The sequence below is a fragment of the Gopherus flavomarginatus genome, chromosome 3 (genome assembly GCF_025201925.1).
Source record: "Gopherus flavomarginatus isolate rGopFla2 chromosome 3, rGopFla2.mat.asm, whole genome shotgun sequence".
NCBI classification, from domain to species: Eukaryota; Metazoa; Chordata; order Testudines; family Testudinidae; genus Gopherus; species Gopherus flavomarginatus.
Genome location: NC_066619.1, coordinates 209,336,567 through 209,359,836, shown reverse-complemented (window position 1 = coordinate 209,359,836; position 23,270 = coordinate 209,336,567). Strand labels below are relative to the sequence as shown.

Below are 23,270 nucleotides of genomic sequence, written 5' to 3'. Positions count from 1 at the left end.
CCCCAGTTGCTCACTGCTTTTTCCCCCCTCCCTGTGTGGGTTGGGAGGGATTTGCCTGAAGAGCTGGGGCTGGAAGCTGCAGCTGCCCAATGGAAGTAGGAGGCGGCCCTGGATGAGTAGGGCTGGCCTGGGTGATGACTCTGTGCCTCCCCCACCTGCAGTAACTGGACTTCAGGTGTCAGTAGATCTGACCAGACACCCTCAGGTCTCCTTTCGACCAGACTTTCTGGTAGAAAACAAGACATCTGGCTGCCCTAAGTCTCAATGATTTCATTGGGCCTGTTCATGGCATAAGAGTCTATTTATGTCGGGGAAGGGTTTCCAAATCTGGCACACACTTTACATACCATCTACCTAATATTTCCCTCGTAGTTGCACTTCCTATCCTGCACTCCTCTTGTGTAGTGTCTAATCCCAGATGGAAACTGCATTTCAGTGAGATGTGAAGTGATTCTTGGGTGTATCTGTAAGACTGTAAATCACTTCAGAAGGCCAAGAGTCACTCTGGCTAAAATATGCTATAAATACAAATCAATATTATCTTTTCAAGAAGTGTTTTGATAGGATGTTGCTGTTCAGAGATCATGGGGTGTTCTTATAAATAAATATTTAATATATTTTAAAATATTACATTTTCAAATTTGTGAACAAATACTATACATAATGAGAAAGCAAAGGTAGACCAAACAATTGTGATTTGGGGTAGAACATCAGCTCTATACTCCACAACAGTATACATGGCAAAGAAGTCACAATAGGCTTCCTCTTATTAATGGGACAGCCACTGAAAGGGTAAAATATTCCATCCTAAAAGCTGTCATTGACATTTCAGGAAAAAGAGGAGGACAGGGTAGTAATTCAGCAACTAGCCTGTGCCTGTAAAAGACATCTGCCTCAATTTAGATCTGACTTTGTGTTTTAGAATAAACTGGGGGTTCATAAACTAAATAGGTTGCGGTGAGGTGGGGGGAAGAAGTCAAGCTTACCAAGAGCTGCTTGTCATATCCTGTAAGCTCTTTTTCTGGCTAACAGAGAGAGATCTGGATGGGCTTAAATGGATTACTGGTTAACCTAGAAATCTGATTTGAATCTCAATACAGATTCTTTAAAATGAAGAATTAGAGTGGTATTGCATCAAAAGTGAAGTTAGCTTCTGCCCCCCCCCCCCCCCCAAGGAGATGTGGACTCTGCTTTTCACTTTCAAGTCTCTCACACAAATAATAAAGTTCTGCTGTTGCATTAAGAAAGAGGTAGATGACTATCATGACAAAGCAGACCTAGATTCAGGGCTTCCTAATCCTAGAGATTTTAAGAGCAGGAAGATAGTTTGTCTAGGGACTTAAAACTTTTGACAAGCTAATAAGGATTCGTTAGCCTTAGACAACAATATTACTTAATATGAATAAACTAGGATCAACAATATGGTATACAGTATTACTTGTCTTGAAATGCCATTAAAGTACTTGATCCATGTATAGAACTGTTTTCATAAACTGTTTCTAGTTCTGCTTTGCTTAAATCTCAGTATTTTTCTAGTTTATATTCCAAGTTCAGAAAAGATCCCCTTTTGTTGTATGTGTTTTGAGTTCTAAGTTTTTCAAACTAATTTTAAAATGTAAAATATATGAATTGGATGTAAATAGGTGAAAAATCCAATAAAGGAATCAAAAGTTTAAAGGAAATATGGGAGTGCGAATAGATTTCATTTGTATTTAGTGTAAATATGTCTCCCCTGCATATCAGTATATTTTGTGCAGCTTCCACAGAAAGGGTGTAACACATATGTATGCCTTCCAATAGGACTGCTAAGAGATTCATTCACCTTCATGTTATTCCAGTTTTATGCAAGTGTAACTCCATTGAAATCACTGGTGCACAACTGGAGTAATGCAATGGTGAACCAGGCCTTAATTTTTATTTTTGGGTACTTTCCAGTAGGCTAATTTAATCCAATAAAGTGAGAGATAGTAGTTGACACAATAAAGAAAAAGGTGTTTAAGAGAATCTCTTCACAAAATTATAAATAATGGGATCCAATATATATACATAAGCCGCCTTATTGATATAAGTAAAAACTCAACTACCTGTTTCAGGATATATTTAAACGTATATGGTACAGCCTGTTCACATATTACGTAATGTGTAAGTTGCCCATAAAAGACTTTTTGGTGCTTGTTCTGTCTTTATTTTTCTCTATTGCACCCATGACTGTTATCAAAACACTGCTTAGAATATGTTTTGCTCTGTTCTAGGCCAGTTGTTTGTTACACCTTAAGAAGTTTAAAAAAATGTTTTTAGAAATAGATATATCAAACAACGGACTCTGAAGAGGGAGAAATTTCTAAAACAGCTTTGCTTTCCATACCCTTTTGTGTAATATGACACTTGAGGACTGCTTCTATTGTTTTGTAGTTTAAAGTGGGGAGAAGAAACAGTTTCCTTGGTTTTGTTTCTGGAACCTGAGAGGAGCAGCAGCTATTGGGTGTAATAAATTCATGCAAATTATCTTTCAGAATGCATGTGTAAGTGTAAAACTGCCATGTGTGCTCTGTTCTGTGCCTGTGACTTATCCTGCTGAGCTGGCTTCTGGTGCTGTCTCAGAGAAAGAAAGGTATGGGAAAGGGTTAACTTCTTACTACCAACCACTGAAAGGCACATTTGCAATTGCTCCCGGTCTTACCTTCCTTTTTACACCTCATTCGCTCTCTGCTGCCTTTCACTTCAAGGCACATCCTTTGACCTAAGCAGATTATTGTGGACGCATGAAGGACACAGCAAGATATCCGTGCTTTTCAAGGAGGAGATTTGGCTCCAAAATAGGACACTAAGCCTTTCGACTTATGCGTATTTACCTAGTCAGCTCAATACAGTGTCTCTGGGTGCTTAGTGGACTCCTGTGGAATCAGCCAGGAAACAAAAGCAGAAGTGGCAGCCGCTGCAAATGTGGGAGTCTGTGCCATTAAAGGGAAGCAGTTGCTAATAAGGACCTGTGAGACCTAGGTTTCCTTGGTTTCCATGACAGTTATTAAGTAGCATAGAAATTGAATTGTCTCCCACAATGCTCTAGGGGGGAGAAAGGGGTGCTCCAGTGACAAAGCAGAGTAATTATTACTTGCAGTAACTCGTCTGTCTTTGAGAATGCAAAACTCTCTGGATTATTACGTTGTGCAGTTTTTTTTTCTTTCCCAAATGTGATTTGCTTTACTTTTTTGATGGAAGACTCTGGCTTGTGCTACAGTGTCTCAAATAATATTTTCCCCTTTTTATTTAGAAACTGAGCTTGGCAAAGCCAGGATATGAACAATTATACAGGTGGGCTACTCTGGGGGAGTGAAGATACAAGGCATCCAATCAGGCATTGGCAACCTGCAGAACTGTCAAAATGCCCCTCCAACAGATTTCTGTAGTCCCAGCGCGGGAGACTGCCAGCAATGGGAGAAGTTCAATGGGCAGAAACAAAGAGAAGAGCAAGGAAGTCGAGGTAAGAGGAAGGTTTTGATCTGATACAATAGGAAAAGCCAATCCACAGTAGCTAGCATTTCTGTCTGCTCAACAGGATGTAACTTTGGACCAGCACGAACATGATCACAGCATGCTTTAGCAGACTGAAATTGAATTCCTATAAAACCAATAATAATAGACTAAAATGCATATCTGAATTATGGGGGGGGGTGTTTATAAATATTTAGGATTATTACTGAAACAGGAGGTTGCAAATTGCGGTGCCAGTGGCATGGTTTTTGTTACATTTTATTTAAATATTTCAATGCTTAACTCTTTTATGAGCTTTATAGCCCACTAGCATTGAAAGACAATGGATATTATTCCATATAAATGTGTAGATTTTCAGATGTCAAGGCAGTTTGAACATTATAGTTTCTTGTTCCTAGTTTTTTTTTTTTGGGGGGGGGAAGGAATAGCTGAGAGAGATTCCTCTTTAAGGGAAAACATATTTATTGTGTTAATGGTAAAGTCTGTTTCACTAATATGCATGCACTCCTTGTATTAAACATAGGCACGAGTTCTATAGCCTACAAATTAGTCTACATTTTCATTTAAAATACATCAGTTTGTTTTGTTTTTCATCCATTGTCTCCTACCTTTCATGAAAAAGATGATTAAAAAGCAATAAATATTATTCCACCAGTATTAATAATCAGGTTTCGCCTATTTAAGAGAACAGTCTTGGATCAAAATATAAGGAAAAAGATGCACATAAAATGTAAAAATCTACGCAATTGTTTCTAAGTTTTGAAAAGTGTTTTGTGGGTGGATGACAGAGATTCTGGTTTAAAATACCCATCAGTAGTAGGTGACACCATACAAAACAAAGCAAGGATGAGATGATATCAGAAATAAATACTGTAGCAGCTAAAGCTGCTGAGCCCCTTGAACACTTTTTGCTTGGTATATATTCCCGATTAATCATTTACAAACATTTTTTTTCTGTTCTGAATGTTAATCCTTCTATCTGGAAAACAAGTGTGGCTGTGGAGAAAACATATGAGAATGTTATAATTGTGAATTGGGAGAAAAGTAATAAAGTTCACTGAATTTCCAAAGAAAAGTGGTGTTTACAACCCCCCTTTTAAAATCATTTGTATGACTTTGTTTTCAAGAAATAATTTTAGAGACTAACAGATGCTGATGTTTCTAGGATTGTTGTGCGATGGTGGAAAATACTAGTTGATTTGTTGACTGATTTTAGACTAAGAAACTTTAGGTCTGGTAATTGGCTTAAGACAAATGTAGCAGTCATTGTTTTCTGATTTTAAATTTAGGGAAGAAAATCCTTGACAATGTCCTTTCCTAGAAGTGAAAAAAAGTATCTTTTTCCAAATGCCCTGTGCTAATCAGTGTTTATCAAACTTGATAATGCCTAGAGTTTTGTGCACTTGGAACAAACTTTAATTTTTTCCATAATAGTGATAAAGAGTGAAGTGGAAAGTGTTCAAATTAAGATTGCATATATGGAAATGTAAAATGTTACCTAGAATAAAGTGACTTTTCTAATTTTTGATTTAAATTATTTTTGACAGAGTAATGCATTTGTTTAACATCCACACAGAATTCATTAGAATCAGTAGAATTGTCTTGTGCTCCACTGTGGGTGACTTTTGTCCTGTGAAGGGCTGAACCAAATCATTTTGGAAAGAATCAGATACCTCCGAGTACAAATGTTTGCAAGTTTTTCATACAGATGTATAGTTGGGAAGAGGAAACTAGTTTACAGAATTTATTATATTCATGAAAGTTTAATTAGTTTTTACTTTTTTTTTATAAAAAAGTGCCTGTTGCAGAGTATTGGTTAAAATGCATATTCAGAACTGCCCTCTGCTGGACAGCATGTCTGATCTGCTCAACTATATGGTCCTCCCTCTGTCTGTAGCCGCAATTTATGCAGGATAAAAGACTGAATACTACTAAGGGGTAATGGAGATTCTCCTTTAGATCAAGTGGTAGGGATGTTTATCCAGAGCCGAAGGCCCTTGAACAGGGCAATTGAAACTGTTCAGCTAAAACCCTAAGCGTATCTTAAATATATGCTTGGTTTGGATTTTCTGTGTTTGTGGGTATGTGAGGTTTAGCAGCATTGTGCCAAAGTGGGCTAATGTTTGGGTTCACAGAAACAGTCCTTTGTCCTTCTAGCTTTTCTCTCTCTCTATCCTCTCTGTTCTCTCCCACTCTCACCTAGAAACCTTCCTCCATTCCATCCCATTCCACATCTTATTTTTGTCTCCAGTAGCAGCCTTCCCCTTGTGCTAGGCTCATGAGGTATATTGATACCCTCTATCCTTCCGCTGGGTCTTTAGGGGCTTCTGAGTAGCTGCTTCCCCACCTTTTCCACCAGCAGGTTGTGTGGTTTTTTTTGTTCGTTTGTTTTATTTGAAAGGAAAGAGTCTTTGAAAGCCACTGTCCTCTAGCCATTAGAAAGATCTTCTTGGGTGGTAGAACCAGAAAGCTAGTTTAGTAGAACAGGGAAATGCGCCTTCTTATTTCCTGAGTAGGGTCCGAAAGATGCTCCATAATCCCTGGCTACTATGTGGGCGTAGAAGGTGTATGTCGTCTAACAAGTGATGGGTAGGGAACTCCCTTGGGTTTCCCAATTGCTGCATTAGAGATTATGGAGGAACCTTTCCATTTCTGTCTATTCACGTGGCTGGCTGCAGTGAGAGAACGAGTGTTATTAGCCTCACAGTGTGCAGTAGTGGGAAGGGCAGGTGTATACTGGTTGAGCCAACGGAAGGACCTCAGAACTATGCAAAGTTCAAGACCCACCACAGCTGCATGTTTCTAATGTCTCCTGGGAGCGCTTCCCCCAAACGTTTTACTTTAGTAACAGATTTTTCACTTTTAAGACAGGTGGTTGGCTGATACGGAGACATTATCCATAATATCAGTAAGTGCAGGGTTACTTAGAGCCCTCAGCCACATGAATATTCTAGCAGTATTGGGAGCACCAACACAGTATACACATATGAGGATATGTTTGCAAAGTGGCCTGCCTCTTGAGGGTGTGATGTTCAATTTCTTTGTAGGAGTAAAAGTGCGGGTGCTATTCAAATATGCTCAACTCTTTTTTTAGCCACATAACATGATTTCTGGTCAGCTTGTCTCACTGTGTATTGTTGAAGTCATGGTTAACAGTAGGGTTCTACATAAAATGTAATAATAAAGAGCCAGGTCCCATTGTTTGTGCACACTGCCCAGTTCAGGAGAAAAGTGGTTTGGGGCCAGTTTTGCACTACCGTCCAAATCCTGAGGCCACAGGGCACTGGTATTGTTTCAAGAAGCAATTTATAGTAGCCTGAAAGCTCCCCAAGGGACTGTTCTGACAGCCAGGGATTTTCAGGGAATGGGGGTGCCAAAGTCACACCTTCTTTCCCATGGCCAATCGTAGGCACTTGTGGTATGGAGAGGTGGGTGTTACTGGAGCTACTACAATAGCTGTCCACTACATTTCCTCAAGGCAAGGATAATCTTCCACTAGCTTTAGGGCAGCTTTGCATTCAGAAATTCAGGACAGACTGTGGCCCAAAAAGTGTAGTTGAGCAAGTTTTACGTGTCCTTCGTCTCAATCTATTCCTCCATCAACACTGTCTAAAAAAGTACTTGTAAATAATGAGGAATTAATTGGTGGTTGTAGGCAGCCATTCTAAAACTTGTAAGTGATTGAGTTTTTTTTTATATTCCATGGTTATATTGATTTTTTCTCAATGTACATTTTTCTGAAAAGCTACAGTGCAAATAAATATTTTGCTTTACGCCTGCGTGTGAGAATAAGCAAAATTCTTTCTGGATGTAATTCCATTGACTTCAGGGAAATTGCAAGACAGATGAATTTGCTACTATATATTTTAGGCCCTGAGAGACCTATAGTTATGTTAGAATTCTGGTTTATATACATAATGTAAAATTTCTGTGCACTCATTTCTAAACCCCCCCCCCCCCAAAAAAAACCAAAAAACTCTAAGTAAACCAAAACTCCTCGGCATGCCTAACTTGTATGTGCAGCATCCAACATACAAATGGGAAAACACGAAAGCCTACATTTTCAAAAGAGTCCACTTATGTTATAGGCCACAGTGTGTGTGTGTCCAAACTGAACTCTTAAAATCAATTGAAGCTGTGACTCCTCAACAGTCCTAAAAATCAGGGCCCCACTGTCTGAAATTGAGCACCGTAAACTTGTCAAAACTTTTGAAAATCTAGGCATCAATGAGTTGAGATCGGCAGAATAGACCTCATAATGACAGTACTTTGTGCAGCTGTGCCTGGGGGCTGTTGGATTTCCTTTCCTGTGATGATAGGCTAAAGAAGTGCTATGGATGTGTCTTCAAAAACCCAGGGTAGATGAGCAAGAGATGCTTACATTCCCTTATGATAAATTATTTTGACTAACCAAGGGCCTACACTTACAGGTATCTAAAGGAGTCTCCATCTATGCCTGACTTTGCATAGGCATGGTTTGCTCCCAGGCAGGAAAAATGAGCTTGAAAATGTAATTTGTATGTGTTAGAGTAATTTAGCCAAAGCAACTAAATCAAGCTTATCTGACACAATATATAACACCAATCTAGAGCTTACAGAGAAGAATAAGCTACTGCTGCCACTGTGGGAAACAAACTCTCACTCTTTTTGTTTATTGGGTGAATGTATGAATTATGATTATAGAGGATAATGGTAAGTAGCATGATATGACTAGAGAAAATGGTAACCACAACCAAACCAAATTCTTTCCCTGGCATAGGATGCTTACAGCTGCCTTAACAGCATACAATGCTGATTTGCCTTCCCATGGGATGCCCTGAGGGAAGGAGTTCTTGGGCCTGTGACAATACCACATCATTAGAGTTTCCATGGTTATTTTCGTTTCCTTGCAAAGGAGAAATACCATTGGTAGCTCACTGGTAAATGTTAACTTTATACTTAAGATTACTACAAATTAATATTCCTGTAGACTACGCTACCCAGGCAGAGCTACAGGACAAAAACTAGTTCCCCGGACAAAGCTTTGCTCACAATTCCTGTAGAGTGGTTAGTGGTGGAGGAAGAAGACACTTCCCTTCCTCCCCACCAATTTGACAACAGGGTATGGAACACCAGTATAGCTGCTTTGCATCTGTCATTACAACCCATGGACTGTAGGAACATGTGCATCAATCTGTATAAGTGCAATCTCTCTCTTCCACGGTTTATCATGGAATATACTAGCACTTTATTCTGTGGGCTGGTCTACACTGGGGGGAGGGGGGAATCGATCTAAGATACGCAACTTCAGCTACGTGAATAGCATAGCTGAAGTCGAAGTAACTTAGATCGAGTTACCTACCATCCTCACAGCGCGGGATCGATGTCCACGGCTCCCCCTGTCGACGACTCTACCGCCGTTCGCGTTGGTGGAGTTCTGGAGTCGACAGGAGCTCGTTCGAGGATCGATATATCGCGTCTCATCTAGACGCGATATATCGATCCCTGAGAAATCGATTGCTACCCGCCGATATGGCCAGTAGTGAAGACGTAGCCTGTGGTGCAAAAAGGATACTAAGTCTCTATTTGTGTCCCATTAATGTGTCTCTCGCCTCTCCCATATCATATACTCTCATATACGTCAGAATGGTGACAGATCTGCAGCTTTTTAGCCCTGGCATGTTAGTAGAGGCAGAATTTGGCCAACAGGGAGCCTGAGACAGTATGATATTTGAATTTGAACATGGTATGTTTTTTATTGTCTATATCTGATGAGGTTCAATTAGGACAAGTGCAGAGTCCTGTCCTTAGGATGGAAGAATCCCATGTACTGCTACAGACTAGGGACTGAGTGGCTAGGCAGCAGTTCTGCAGAAAAGGACCTAAGGTTTACAGTGGATGAGAAGCTGGATATGAGTCGACAGTGTGCTCTTGTTGCCTAGAAGGCTAACGGTATTTTGGGCTGTATAAGTAGGAGCATTGCCAGCAGAATGAGTGACGTGATCATTCCCCTCTATTAGGCATTGGTGAGGCCTCATCTGGAATACTGTGTCTAGTTTTGGGCCCCATACTATAAGAAGGATGTGGAAAAATTGGAAAGAGTCCAGCGGAGGGCAACAAAAATGATTGGGGGCTTGAGCACATGACTTATGAGGAGAGGCTGAGGGAACTGGGATTAGTCTGCAGAAGAGAAGAATGAGGGGGGGATTTGATAGCTGCTTTCAACTACCTGAAAGGGGGTTCCAAAGAGGATGGATCTAAACTGTTCTCAGTGGTACCAGGTGACAGAACAAGGAGTAATGGTCTCAAGTTGCAGTGGGAGCGGTTTAGGTTGGATATTAGGAAAAACTTTTTCCCTAGGAGGGTGGTGAAGCACTGGAATGGGTTACTTAGGGAGGTGGTGGAATCTCCTTCTTTAGAAGTTTTCAAAGTCAGGCTTGACAAAGCCCTGGCTAGGATGATTTAGTTGGCAATTGGTCTTGCTTTGAGCAGGGGGTGGGACTAGATGACATCCTGAGGTCCCTTCCAACCCTGATATTCTGTGATCTGTATTTTAAAAGAAAATTGCATTCTAATAAGTCTGTTACTGAAATGTTTTGCATTAGTTTTGTGTAGAGAGCATATACTATTTTTCTAAACAGCTCTCTTCTGCTCAAGTGAGAAATCAAGCTGACATCTAATGGTGATTGCAAATGCCAACCTAGAGTAACTGCTATCATTTACCTTAAAACTCACAAATAGCTTAGAAGTTATTGACATGCTTTGTGAAGAGGATGCTAGTAGCTGAATGTTCTTGCAGGACATAAATTGGATTCCCTTTACATAAAGTACAATTACTCAAATAAAAAGGAAGATTCCTTTAAAAAATACAATGATAATATTTGGTAAGTAGCATATATTTAGCTGCATACTGAAGAAAATATTGTGGTCATGCGCATCTGTACAGTATTCTCACTGTTAATTACATAAGTAAAACCATGTATCTCTCATCTTAAAAATTACATTTAAATATAATTTATTCTAATTTTTGCAACTGAGACAATATATATGTCTGTGATTTTTACCTTTGGTTTCAAGTACCAAATAGTTCTGTATGTAGTTCCCAATTAAGTGTAACAGCTATTTTAATGATTACTTAAGGGGAAAAATCAGAGCAGCTGCTGATATGCCTAAGTTAGGTTATTGAAAATTGTGGATGCAGTTAATTAGGCACTAATAAAAATGAGGTAATAGCAGAGTACCTTGGTTGTCCTCTCTGCTGGATGGTATCAGGCCTGCTAAATTGTTGATGATTGTCACCTTCTAGCATGTTGGCAAGGATCCAAAAGCCCTAATACTACTGACAATTAATGAAATTATTCTACAGCTTAGATGGCAGATACTTGTGCTGTTGAAGTTCTTAAATTCTGTTCCCAATGTTGACATCTATGTAATTTAACAGGCAGCCTTGTTGCCTTCCCCCATTTATTGCCTGCTAACACATACAAATTAGTTACCAGAAGTATTGCGGGGAGTGGGAGGGGTTATCATCTTTGTAGACCAGCTACTCGAGAGTTACAAAATCACAAACACTCGAAGATGATTATTTTTATTTGAGAGGATAGAGCAAAAGTACTCAAACATACTAGCTAGGGTTGCAGAAAATGGCATTGGCAACTCTAGGCAACGTGATTTCTTTTTAGTCTGTGGGGAGCAAATGCTCCAGCCTGGTATAGAACATACTGTACTGCTAGAGGTGCCATCTTTTGGATAAGACATAAAACCACATCTGTGACGTCTATTGTTCTCCTATGGCGCGTCTCACAAGAGTTGGGGAGTTAGCCCAATTTTCTTGAAAACGTTCCAATTTCAACAATTACATTGTTGCATTGAATTCCATCTGTAACTGCAATTATAAGCTATTCTCCTTTTCCTGACCAAATTTTTATGTAGTTTTATGTAGCTAAGTTAGTCACTTCTTGTAATTAAAGTAAATATAGTGTGTAAATTAGTTTGTGAAGTACTTAGCATTCTTCTAGATTTAAGGTACGTTGTAAAGGTAAATCCATATTTAACCCTTCTGATTCTTGTCTTGCAGTCTTGGTATTAGTATTGTGTTGGTCAGTTATGGCTGGACTAGATGTCAGCAAATTTCATGAAACTGAAAAAAGAAAACTTAGTTCTTCTGTTCTAACCATTTTTGACTCCTTGTTGCTGCTTGATATTCCTTTGAATGGCAAATAGTTCTTCAGTTAGCAGTAAGGAAATAGGAGATTGCTTGCTGTGCTTTTATTAGCTTCCTGTAGAACTATAACAATTCCTCACTGGCTGCTTTGCCTGATAAGACTACATAAATGCCAGTGGCTACCGAGTATGACAGTCAGACTCCTTATGAAAAGGAGGTGATAGCAGCACATTTCACCAATTTGAGTTACCATGCATTGGGGGTGTGCCGAATAAGAGAAAATTGGTTTCTCACTGATAAACAATTTGAAGCTTTAGATCCCATATCTCACTAGCCGCCTTCTTTCTCTACATTCATAGTCCGTGCTTAAAATCTGATGAGGCATATTTCTTGCTACTTCTAAAGTTTGCCTGCAAGCCTTGTGGAGAAAGTCTGTAGTTATAATCCTGATAGCTCTGGAACTCCCGGTAGCTCTCACTTGAAGTGGGTTTGTTCAGTCTAAGTTTTTAAAAATGTATGAAGAACATCTTACTTTGGATTTACTTTCATTTAGATTTCACTTTAACATTTGTCTGAGATTTTAAGTAGTTTTAAGAATAATTGGCATTTTCCTGCTTAGTTTGAGATTAATTTTAATGCTTTGCTGGAATAACCATATAAATTGGTCACTGGTAAGAAAAATAAAACGAAAAGTTTGCTTGTCCAAATATGCACAACAAATATTAGCCTTGCTGATATATGGTGGAAGCTTTTCCCTCTCATTAACTAATAGATATATTTTTGTTTATATTTGGATCATGGTCTTTCATTAACTTGCATTTCAGAGAGGTGCCTGATTATGGCCTGAAAGTCTAGGCCAGGGCATAGTTGAGGTCTACCCCAAACACTGTTCTAGTGCGTAAATCTGGCTCTTCGATGAAGCTGTTTTGATTGGGTTCCGTTCTGGAAATTGAAAGGCTGGTGATGTGCTCTCCAGGCTACCCACAATTCTTCTCCATTATAAACAGCTTTGTTATAGAAACAATAACTCCAGCTTTGGGAACAAACTGGGAGGTTTGTGCTTTGCACCTTTGCTACAGAAATGGTAAGGTGTTTTTCATGACTTTAACAAGATTATTAGTTTTTAAGGCTTTTCTATTGCATACATTGAAACTTCCTCGCTAGAAGTGGGAAATTATATATATAGCAACTACATATATGCTTTTTAAAATCTCTCTTCAGTGTTGAATGATGTATCCGCTACAGTATATAGGGGATTCTTGAAGTGCAATCTCAAATCTAGTACACCTCATATTTTGTGATTGTGGAAAAGTGCAGCTAGAACACAAGAATATCCCAGAGAAATGAGGTTTTTCAAATTAAGGACTAGACTGTCTTTAAGGGCTTCCAGGTAAGGTTATTTCTGGGAGCTTCTATTCTGGTCAATCCTTCCTCCCTTTTCCGCTATCTCCATTCCCTGTGCTTATGTGGTTGTGGTTTTTTCTAAAACAAGCTAGGCACAGCCTTCTCTTTATTGTATTGACTACTCAGTACAGCATTTACTCAGCATCTGACCCTGCGTTCTAAGATTCACTTTGCGGTTGGTCTCTGATCTGGAGCTCTTACCAAGAAGCAACTGTCTCCTTCGGCTGCAAGTTTAGTAAGTCAAAAATCAGTTGTGGTTTAACGGCAACAGTTTCAGCACTGACCAAGTGGCTAATTTCAACCATACAATCAATTAAGTATCTAATTCTGAGAGTCTCCAAAGGTATACATTTATAAATATGTATTAAATACCCACAACCCCATAAAACACACTACATGATTCTCTTCCAGAGTGTCCATTCTTCTTCTTGTGTGTCTGTCTCCTAGACAGTAAGATATTTCAGGCAAGAGCTGACTTTATTTTGTGTACTATATAGCAATGAGCGCAATGTCAGCCCTAAAAAAATTGATAACTATAATGTAATAAAGGAAGTAGGGCTGTCAAGGGCTTTAAAAAATGTGATTAATCGCACTGTTAAACAATCAGAGAATACCGTTTATTTAAATATTTTTGGATGTTTTCAACATTTTTCAAATACATTTGTAAGTTTCACTTTTACTACACAGATTGCACTGCAGTACTTGTAGAGGTGAATTGAAAAAAACTATTTTTTTGTTTATCATTTTTATAGTGCAAATATTTGTAATAAAAAATAATTGAGCACTGTACACTTTGTATTCTGTGTTGTAATAGTAAAATATAGAAAAAAATCCAAAAATATTTAATGCATTTCAATTGGTATTCTACTGTTTAACAGTGTGATTAAAACTGTGATTAACTGCGATTCATTTTTTTAAATCGTGATTAATTTTTTTGAGTTAGTTGCATGAGTTAACTGCGATTAATTGACTGTCCTAAAAAGAAACATTTTAAGAATCACAGAAAAATATATGTAACAAAAAAATTTGAAAAGTAAACTATTAATTGATTGTATTTTATTATTCACCTTACTGTATGTAAATGGAAGGAAAAGTCACACACTTTTGTTTTGTTGTCTTGGGTTTTACCCTCTCCACTGTAGAAATCGGGTCTGATTCTTTTCTGCCTTGCACCCTGTGTTGTCATTTACACTTATACACGTGTGTGTAAAACTCATCATTTTATTTGATAGGATTTAACACCACCTTGCCCAGATGTTGATGATGACACAAGGTGCAAGGCAGTGTTGAATCGGGCTCTAAAGCTTTTGCCTAAGGGAACAGACTCTTCCAGTTTAGTGTTTCTTACAGTTAATTTACAATTCCTCCTTGGATGGAGTTCATCTGTGATACTTATTCTTAGAGCAGAAGACATCTCTGGAGTAAACTTTCACTTTTGTATAGTAGATCTTAGAACTGCAACATTTATTAGTAAGTATCAGAGGGGTAGCCGTGTTAGTCTGGATCTGTAAAAGCAGCAAAGAATCCTGTGGCACCTTATAGACTAACAGACGTTTTGGAGCATGAGCTTTCGTGGGTGAATACCCACTTCTTCAGATGCATCTGAAGAAGTGGGTATTCACCCACGAAAGCTCATGCTCCAAAACGTCTGTTAGTCTATAAGGTGCCACAGGATTCTTTGCTGCATTTATTAGTAATAATCAGATGTGTGGGAATAATCCACTGAGCCTGGCACTGAAAAATTTGTGTCTATATCTAATGCATTATCTTTTTCAGATGCAATGGTTTAAGCACAGAAGTTTGGTATAGTCACCTTTTTCTCAGTGGAAGCTACCAATATGACATGCAGCTTCCTATCACTTAGAGGTGGTTGTGGGTTTTTTCCTGCTCTTTTATGAGGCTCCATTTATTGTAAGCCTGCCAAATTCTACACACAAACATTTACTACTGTATAAATAATTTCAGCACGTTGGACAGCAATCAAGGTTTATCGGTCAGCCGCTGCTTCCCCTATCCCTAGTCTATTCCCTATCTGTAAAATTTAAAAAAATGATATTTGAAAAATATCTGTTGGCACATTTCATACTTGCTATTTAATGTTTCAAATATTTTTTCTATTTTTATGAAAAGCTAAATATTTTGTGCTTTCATCTCAAATATATTGTAGTTTCTTTGTTTCCCATGGAAGACAGTGTAAGGAGCTAGAGAGGCAGTGGGGGATGAGGTGGGGAGGAAAAGGAAAGAGAGTGAGTGAGAGAGAAACTGTCATTTTTCAGTGATAATAGTAATGTTTTGCCTGAAACTACTGCATGAAAACCTGACTTCATGCCAGAACAGAATTTTGTCCCTTTTACTGTGAATACAATGTGCGCTAGAGGAAATGATGACATATCACCTTGGACCAAATTAGTGAATTCTCACAAACTGGCAGAAATTTTCATTTTTACATTAACAAATTGAAAAACTGATAGTTTTGCACAGTATTCTCTCATATTTTTCCTTTTTAAAATAATCTCTTTTCCCACTGTAATAGTGGGAATGTTCTTTGAACTGATTGGGCCATTTGTTCTGATGAGAGGGCCAAATTTGTGCTAAATTTGTGTACATATTCATTTTTCACACAAGCATGCTTGTGCTCACAATAATCAGCAGTTGTGGGCTTCAGTTTCTGTTTTCTTACAGAAAAGTAGTATTTGAGTGTACAATACAGTGGTCACACTTAAAAAAAATTCTGTTTTGAAAGACAGTACTGGGTTCCAATGTTACTTCTCATTTAAAGAATAGGGAATCTCTCTTAAATCATTAGAAATTTTTAAAATGGAAGAAACGTTTCAGGGAGCTCACTGTACCTGGGCATTCAAAATCTGTTGTAACAGAGTAAGTGCCCACATTTGAAAACATGGCCTAAAATGTTTAGACTTCAATATTTTTTGTAGATGCTCACAGAACAGTAATGCAAACTGGTGAAGTCATTAGAATAGTAGCAAGTAAATGCCTACTCTACTTATTAAGGTGGCGCTTTTGACCTGAGCTTGCAGGATAATGGACACCTCCTTGAAGCTTTGAAGGGGTGAGGAGTCCTTCCTCCTCTTTTTTTGGTGTTAGGTGCTCTACATGGAGTTGGGTTAGAGGATGGAATGAACACTTGACCGTCACACCCATTTTGAGTCATGGTTGGCCATTTGCAAGAGCAAGGGAGTTCATTTTTTTCTGACTACCCAGAGGCATTCTTTTTAATCCTTCTCCTGGATGTGTCCAGTCATTGTTTGGTGCCTCTTGATCTATCCTGCTCACTGTGATTGGTTGATAGTTGCATGTCAATTATGTTTGTTTTGTCAATTTTTTTTTTAGTGTGCGTTGTGCTCAGTTAATTGCTGTTTGAGATCAGGCAGGATTCCCACCACCATCTTAAAGTGAATTTCACATTGTGCTTTGGTTGGTTTTTGCCCTCCAATCAGCCATCAAGGGAACTGGCTTGTTGTTATGCTTTAATTGTTGTTGCTTTTGCATTGTCCAGTAGAGACTGTCATGTTAACAAAGCCAATTTTGGAGTTCATAAACCTGTGCAGAGACTGCAAAGCACTTGGCCTGGGCAGACTGGGAGTCTAGAATCCATTTTATCCCAAGATACTAAATTCCTCCACACCTTTTCATTCTTATCATTCACATGATGAAAGAATTCTGGGGGATTTTAGCAGTTGGGGCCATGTCTCTACATTTTGAATGCAGGAACCAGAGTTTGCCTCTCCTTACATATTTAAGTTCTGTCCTATTAGCTAGTTTGAGAACTGGACTGGGCTACTGTTTGAGAACTAAGTTAGGAAGGTACCATTTAAACTCCTCTTTGGTTTATTTAGTTAAAAGTAGGGCTGTCAGTTAATTGCAGTTAACTCATGCCATTAATTTTTTTAAAATTAATCACAATTAATAAAATTAATCACACTGTTTAACAATAGAATACCAATTGAAATGTATTAAATATTTTTGGATATTTTTCTACATTTTAAAATATATCTATTTCAGTTACAACTCAGAATACGCTTTATATTTTTTATTACAAATGTTTGTACTGTAAAAATGATAAACAAAAGAAACGGTATCTTTCAATTCACCTCATACAAGTACCGTCCGTAGTGCAATCTCCTTTTTGTGAAAGTGCAACTTTCAAATGTAATTTTTTTTGTTACGTAACTGAATTAAAAAGCAAAACAATGTTAAACTTTAGAGCCTACAGGTCCACTCAGTCCTACTTTTTGTTCAACCAATCACTAAGAGAAACAAGTTTGTTTACATTTATGGGGGATAATGCTGCCCACTTCTTAATTACAATGTCATCTGAAAGTGGGAACAGGCATTCGCATAGCACTGTTTTAACTGGCCTAGCAAGATATTTATGTGCCAGATGCATTAAAGATTCATATGCCTCTTCGTGCTTCGGCCATCATTCCAGAGGACATGCTTCCATACCAATGCCGCTTGTTAAAATATAATGCATTAATTAAATTTGCGATTGAACTTCTTGGGGGAGAATTGTACGTCCCCTGCCCTGTTTTACCTGCATTCTGCCGGACAGGATTAGAATTCAAAACTGCCTTGACAAATTTGAGAATTGGTCTGAATTCAACAAGATGAAATTTAATGAAAACAAATGCAAAGAACTACACGTAGGAAGGAAAAAATCTTAAAATGGGGAATAAACTGGCTAGGTGTTAATACTATTGGGAAAAAATCTATAGTGGTTAACGGATTGAATGACTCTAAAATCTGATGCATTTGCAAAAAAATGGCTAATATCCTGGGGTGTATTAAGAAAAGTTTTGTATGTAAGACATAGGAGGTAATTATCCCACTTTGCTCTGCACTGGTGAGGCCTCAGCTGGAGTACTGTATTCAATTTTGGATGCCATACTTCAGAAAAAATATTGATAAACTGGGGAGAGTCCAGAGGAGAGCAATAAAAATGATAAAAGGTTTAGAAAACCTGACCTTTCAAAAAAAAAAACCAAACCCCTGGGCATGTTTTGTCTTGAGAAATGAAGACTGAGGGGGGACCTGATAAGTCATCTGATTTATTAAGGGCTGCTGTAATGAGAACTCTAATCAGTTATTCTCCATGTCTACTGAAGGTGGGACAAGAAACAGGGTACTTAATTTGCAGCATAGGAGATTTAGGTTAGACATTAGGAAAAACTTTCAACTATTAGAATAGCTAAGCTCTGGAATAGGCTTCCAAGGGAGGCTCTGGAATCCATCATTGGAGGTTTTTAAAAACAGGTGGGACAAACACCTTTCAGGTGCTGGTCTTGTTGACTTGTTGAGATCCCTTCCAGCCCTACCTTTCTATGATTCTGTGATTTGCAAGGCTTTTGACCACAGCCTGGACTGGGAAAATAAGTGGGTAGAAAGTGACCCAGGGAGGCAATTCCAAAGCACACAGGGTGTTGGATATCACTGCTTCTTATAGGGCCCCAGATTGGAGTCCAGTGGAGAAGGGCCTAGGCAGCCCTACCAACCATTCTCTTGGGAGGGGGACAAAAATGCCTTGTTCCCCCCTCCACCTTAGAAATAAGGAGAACAGAGACATTGTAAGCCATTGTACCTCAAGGTAAGGGTGTGCAACCCACAGCGGCCTGAAGGTGGCCTGAAGAATCTTCTTTTGTGGAGATGTTGGACTGCATACATATTGTTGGACTTTGTTACCCCAGAAGGGGACAGATTTGACTGGTGACCTGGCTGGCAAACCAAGTCACTACATAGAAATGGATTTCTGGAGTGTTGCAATGAAAACTGTAGCTATCCCATAGTTCCCGCAGTCTCCCCCGCCCATTGGAATTCTGGGTTGAGTTCCCAATGCATGATGGTGCAAAAACAGTGTCGCGGGTGATTCCGGGTAAATGTCGTCACTCATTCCTTCGTCTGTGAAAGCAATGGCCGACAATCATTTCCTGCTCTTTTTCCCTGGATTGCCCTGGCAGATGCCATAGCATGGCAACCATGGATCCCGTTTTCCCTTTTGTCACTGTCACCGTATGTGTACTGGATGCCGCTGACAGAGGCGGTACTGCAGCGCTACACAGCAGCATTCATTTGCCTTTGCAAGATAGCAGAGACAGTTATTAGTCGTTCTGTACCGTCTGCTGCTGTCGTGAGTTCTCCTGGCTGACCTTCGCTGAGGTCGGCCAGGGGCGCAAAGACAAAAATGAGAATGACTCCCCGGGTCATTCCCTCCTTTATGTTGTATCTAAAAATAGAGTCAGTCCTGCCTAGAATATGGGCAAGTGTACTAGAGAACCAGTGTACCAGAGAGCACAGCCGCTCTGCGTCAGATCCCGCAGAAATGATGAGCTGCATGCCATTCTAGGGGGTGCCCCTGCAACAACCCCACCTGTTGCTTCCCTCCTCCCCCAGCCCGCCTGGGCTACCATTGCAGTGTCCCCCCCATTTGTGTGATGAAGTAATAAAGAATGCAGGAATAAGAAACACTGACTTTTTAGTGAGATAAAATGAGGGAGAGGCAGCCTCCAGCTGCTGTGATAGTCCAGGCAGGACATTAAATGGTCGAGGGGAGAGGAGCCCAGCATCTCGCTGCTATGATAGTTCAGGCAGTACAGAATCTTTTCTTTAGACATGGAAGGTGGGTGCTGATGGAGCTCAGCCCCCAGTTGCTATGATGAAGACAGTTACCAGCCGTTCTGTACCATCTGCTTGGAATGACCAGGAGTCATTCCTATTTTTACCCAGGCGCCCCCACCCGACCTCACCTGAGGCCAGCCAGGAGCACTCACGGGATGACAACGAGGATGGCTACCAGTCCTTCTGCACTGTACCGTCTGCCACCGGGGAGGGGAGGGGAGGGGAGAGGTTGCTGCTGCTCAGTGCCACAGCACTGCGTCTACCAGCAGCATGCAGTAGACATACGGTGACATTGAAAAAAGTCAAGAAATGATTTTTTCCCCTTTTCTTTCACGGGAGGGAGAAGGGGGGTAAATTGATGAGATGTACCTTGAACCACCCCAGACAATGTGTTTGACCCTACAGGCATTGGGAACTCAGCCAAGAATGCAAATGCTTTTCAGAGACTGCGGGGACTGTGGGATAGCTGGAGTCCTCGCTACCCCCTCCCTCCCTCCATGAGCGTCCATTTGATTCTTTGGCTTTCAGTTACACTTGTCACACAGCACTGTGCTGTGGACTCTGTATCATAGCCTGGAGATTTTTTTCAAATGCTTTGTCATTTCGTCTTCTGTAATGGAGCTCTGATAGAACAGATTTGTCTCCCCATACAACGATCAGATCTAGTATCTCCCGTGCGGTCCATGCTGGAGCTCTTTTTGGATTTGAGACTGCGTCGCCACCTGTGCTGATCAGAGCTCCACACTGGGCAAACAGGAAATGAAATTCAAAAGTTCCTGGGGCTTTTCTTGTCTACCTGGCGAGTTAATCCGAGTTCAGATTGCTTTCCAGAGCGGTCACAGTGGTGCACTGTGGGATACTGCCCGGAGGCCAATACCGTAGATTTGCGGCCACACTAACCCTAATCCGACACAGCAATACCGATTTCAGCGCTACTTCTCTCGTCAGGGAGGAGTACAGAAACCGATTTAAAGAGCCCTTTATATCGATATAAAGGGCCTCGTTGTGTGGACGGGTGCAGGGTTAAATCGGTTTAATGCTGCTAAATTCGGTTTAAACGCGTAGTGTAGACTAGGTCTAAGTAATTGCTTGCAACGGATGCTGGAGATGAGGGAGAATTGGGACTCAGTGACCTGTCCAGCAGGTGGCACCACCAATAAATCCAGCCTTGTTGGAGAGCATAAGTAAGAAAATTTTATATATCAAAACAAGAATAGACAGGTCAATAGACCATGATGGAGTCATTTAGAGCCATCTACTGTTAGGAACCAAATGTAGTTGGTCTGGTCTAGGGGTTAGAGCAGTGACTGTCAGGTCTAGTGATCAGGGCAGCACTGAAGGCCAGAGGCAGAGTCAGGAGTTGAGGCACAAGTAAGAGCTGGAGCCAAGAGTCAGAGCCAAAATTGGAACTGATGTTTCGGATCAAGGTGTTTAGAGCATGAACAGAGTTAAGGCAAGGCTCAGACACAGAACCAGGAGCAAGGCAGGAACTGGACGGGAGCAGAGCAGGAACAGGGTTGGATGTAATCACAGCAGAATGGGCTCTGATGCAGCAGCAATGAGGAGTCCGCACAGTTGCTTGAACCACCCATCTGGGTCACTTACTGGCTCAAATAGTGGGTGTGAGACAAACCCTGACCTTGTAGGAGTAGTGAGGTGCTGCTTCATCTGTCTCCCTTCCTGGCGGCGAGGCAGTGTCAGAGACCAGCATCTTCCAGAGCCCTGGGTTCTGGACCTGCACCCTCAGATCCTTACATTGACACATGGATTTAAGGGATGTCCAAGTTGCCTCTTTGATTACAGCTATGTCTGTATTGGACAAAGGAACTATATTTGACACTCCAAGCAAGGTGGGATATCTTTAGGATATCTGTGACATCAGTGTAATTTAGAGGTTTCATTGCTTAGTGTGTCATGTGAAGAGAGATTGTGCCTGTAGCATAGCCCCAACCAATGGGTAATGCATAATCTGCACTCCCCCTGCCCCAGCAGTACCTCCAGGAAGCATTATGGCTTAGATACACCTCTCAGAGACCCAATTCCCCTTGCTCTGGGAGTAGTAATTTGCAGCTGGCCCATACTATATCCATTGTGCAAGCTCAGCTGTGTTGGCCAGTGGATTGTGTGTCCGTGTAGAACAGGAATGGAGTCAAAGTTCCACCCATTCCCCACTGTTCTTCATTCACCTGTTCCAGGGATTGAGGCGTTTTCAAAACTTTTTTTTCCTGGTTACTTCAGTTTACTGAATCAGTGGTGCAGAGACTGGATTTTGTAAGACTGATTGCCATATACAGGATCAGAGTAGCAGAGTTGCAAGAAGAAAAACACCATGCAGAGTAGTATTGCATAATAATGTATTCTGAAAAATAATTCTACTAAATGCTTCAGTTTCTCCAAGTATAGCTAATCAGATATATAATATTTAAACTACAATTTGTAATATTTCTGCAAAGGCAATCATGTATCTTAATATTGTAGGAGGGATTTTTTTTAGTGGAGGGGGATAAAATGTACTGAAAATTGGTGATGCAATCTTCTGAGAGAACATAAGGCATTGTGCAGGTATTACAGGCAGCTTAAATCCTGCAGTTAAATACTTCCTGGTCCTCAGAGCTGAGTTGACCTGGAAGCAAAGTTCTAGATTTACAGTGACAGAGAGGTGAATTACTGACCTCTAGCGCTTTTACTCATTTAAAAAAAAAAACAAAAAAACCCAGGCTGCCTTACAGTGAAAGAACGTTGGACTATACAGCATCACTTTTGAGGATTACAACTGCAGTGATGCCATATTTCACATTTTATATAGATTTGATATATTTGGTGCTTTTCTTAAAGCTTCAGCTCCTGGAGTCAGTTGATCAGATAAGAATCACAGATTTCATTTAAATAAGTAACTTTTCCTGTCCTAGCGCTTGTGGAGAAAAAATTAGACAACATGAACCCTAATAGCTCAAAAAACAGCAAATAAAAAGAATCCAAAATGGCTTAATTTTTTTTTTAAATACAATCTCATTAATTTTGGAATATGACTCATGATTTTTGAACACTTTGGGTTCGACACTGCAGTTAAGGAAGAATTTGGCACTTTGGAAAAAAATAGAAAAAGAAAAATATGACAATCAATTTTTTACTTAAAAAAAACCAGACAGGTAAATATTTGTGGCATAAACTAGAGAACCGATTTGTTGAAGTTCTGCAGGATGCAGAACTCTCCCACTGATTGAGGTTTTCCAAGGATAACAGGCAGCACACTCACTATGCCCTGCTCACTAAGACCTTGATCCTGCAGTGATATCTCCACAAGTGACCCACAGCATGGAGCGCACCCACAGATGTGTTGCAGAAATTGTGAACAGTGACATTTGGTTGCTGTGAACTCTCAGTGAAGCTGAAGAGGGTTAGCCTCAAGGATTCAGACCATTAGTATTAAAAGATTGGGCCAAGAATCCAAAAGGGAGATGCAAAGCACCCTCAATTCCCACTGAATTCACCAGGAATTTAGGGGACCAAGTAAGTTGTTAATGTAAACGTTGGTTTATCTTTCATGTGGTAAGGCCTCTTATTAGTCCACCCTCCTTCCAGTTGAGGAGCGCTCAAT

The 23,270-nt window shown here is 40.0% G+C and overlaps 1 protein-coding gene across 2 annotated transcripts in view; it reads left to right on the top strand.

Moving 5' to 3' along the window:
• Nucleotides 1-3,394: 3,394 nt before the first annotated feature.
• Nucleotides 3,395-23,270, top strand: part of MARCHF1 (membrane associated ring-CH-type finger 1) — a 249,081-nt gene continuing 229,205 nt past the window's right edge. For both annotated transcript variants that reach the window (XM_050946500.1, XM_050946499.1), the window contains exon 1: nucleotides 3,395-3,481. The gene's annotated coding sequence lies outside the window, so the exon portion shown is untranslated. The remainder of the gene's footprint in view (nucleotides 3,482-23,270) is intronic.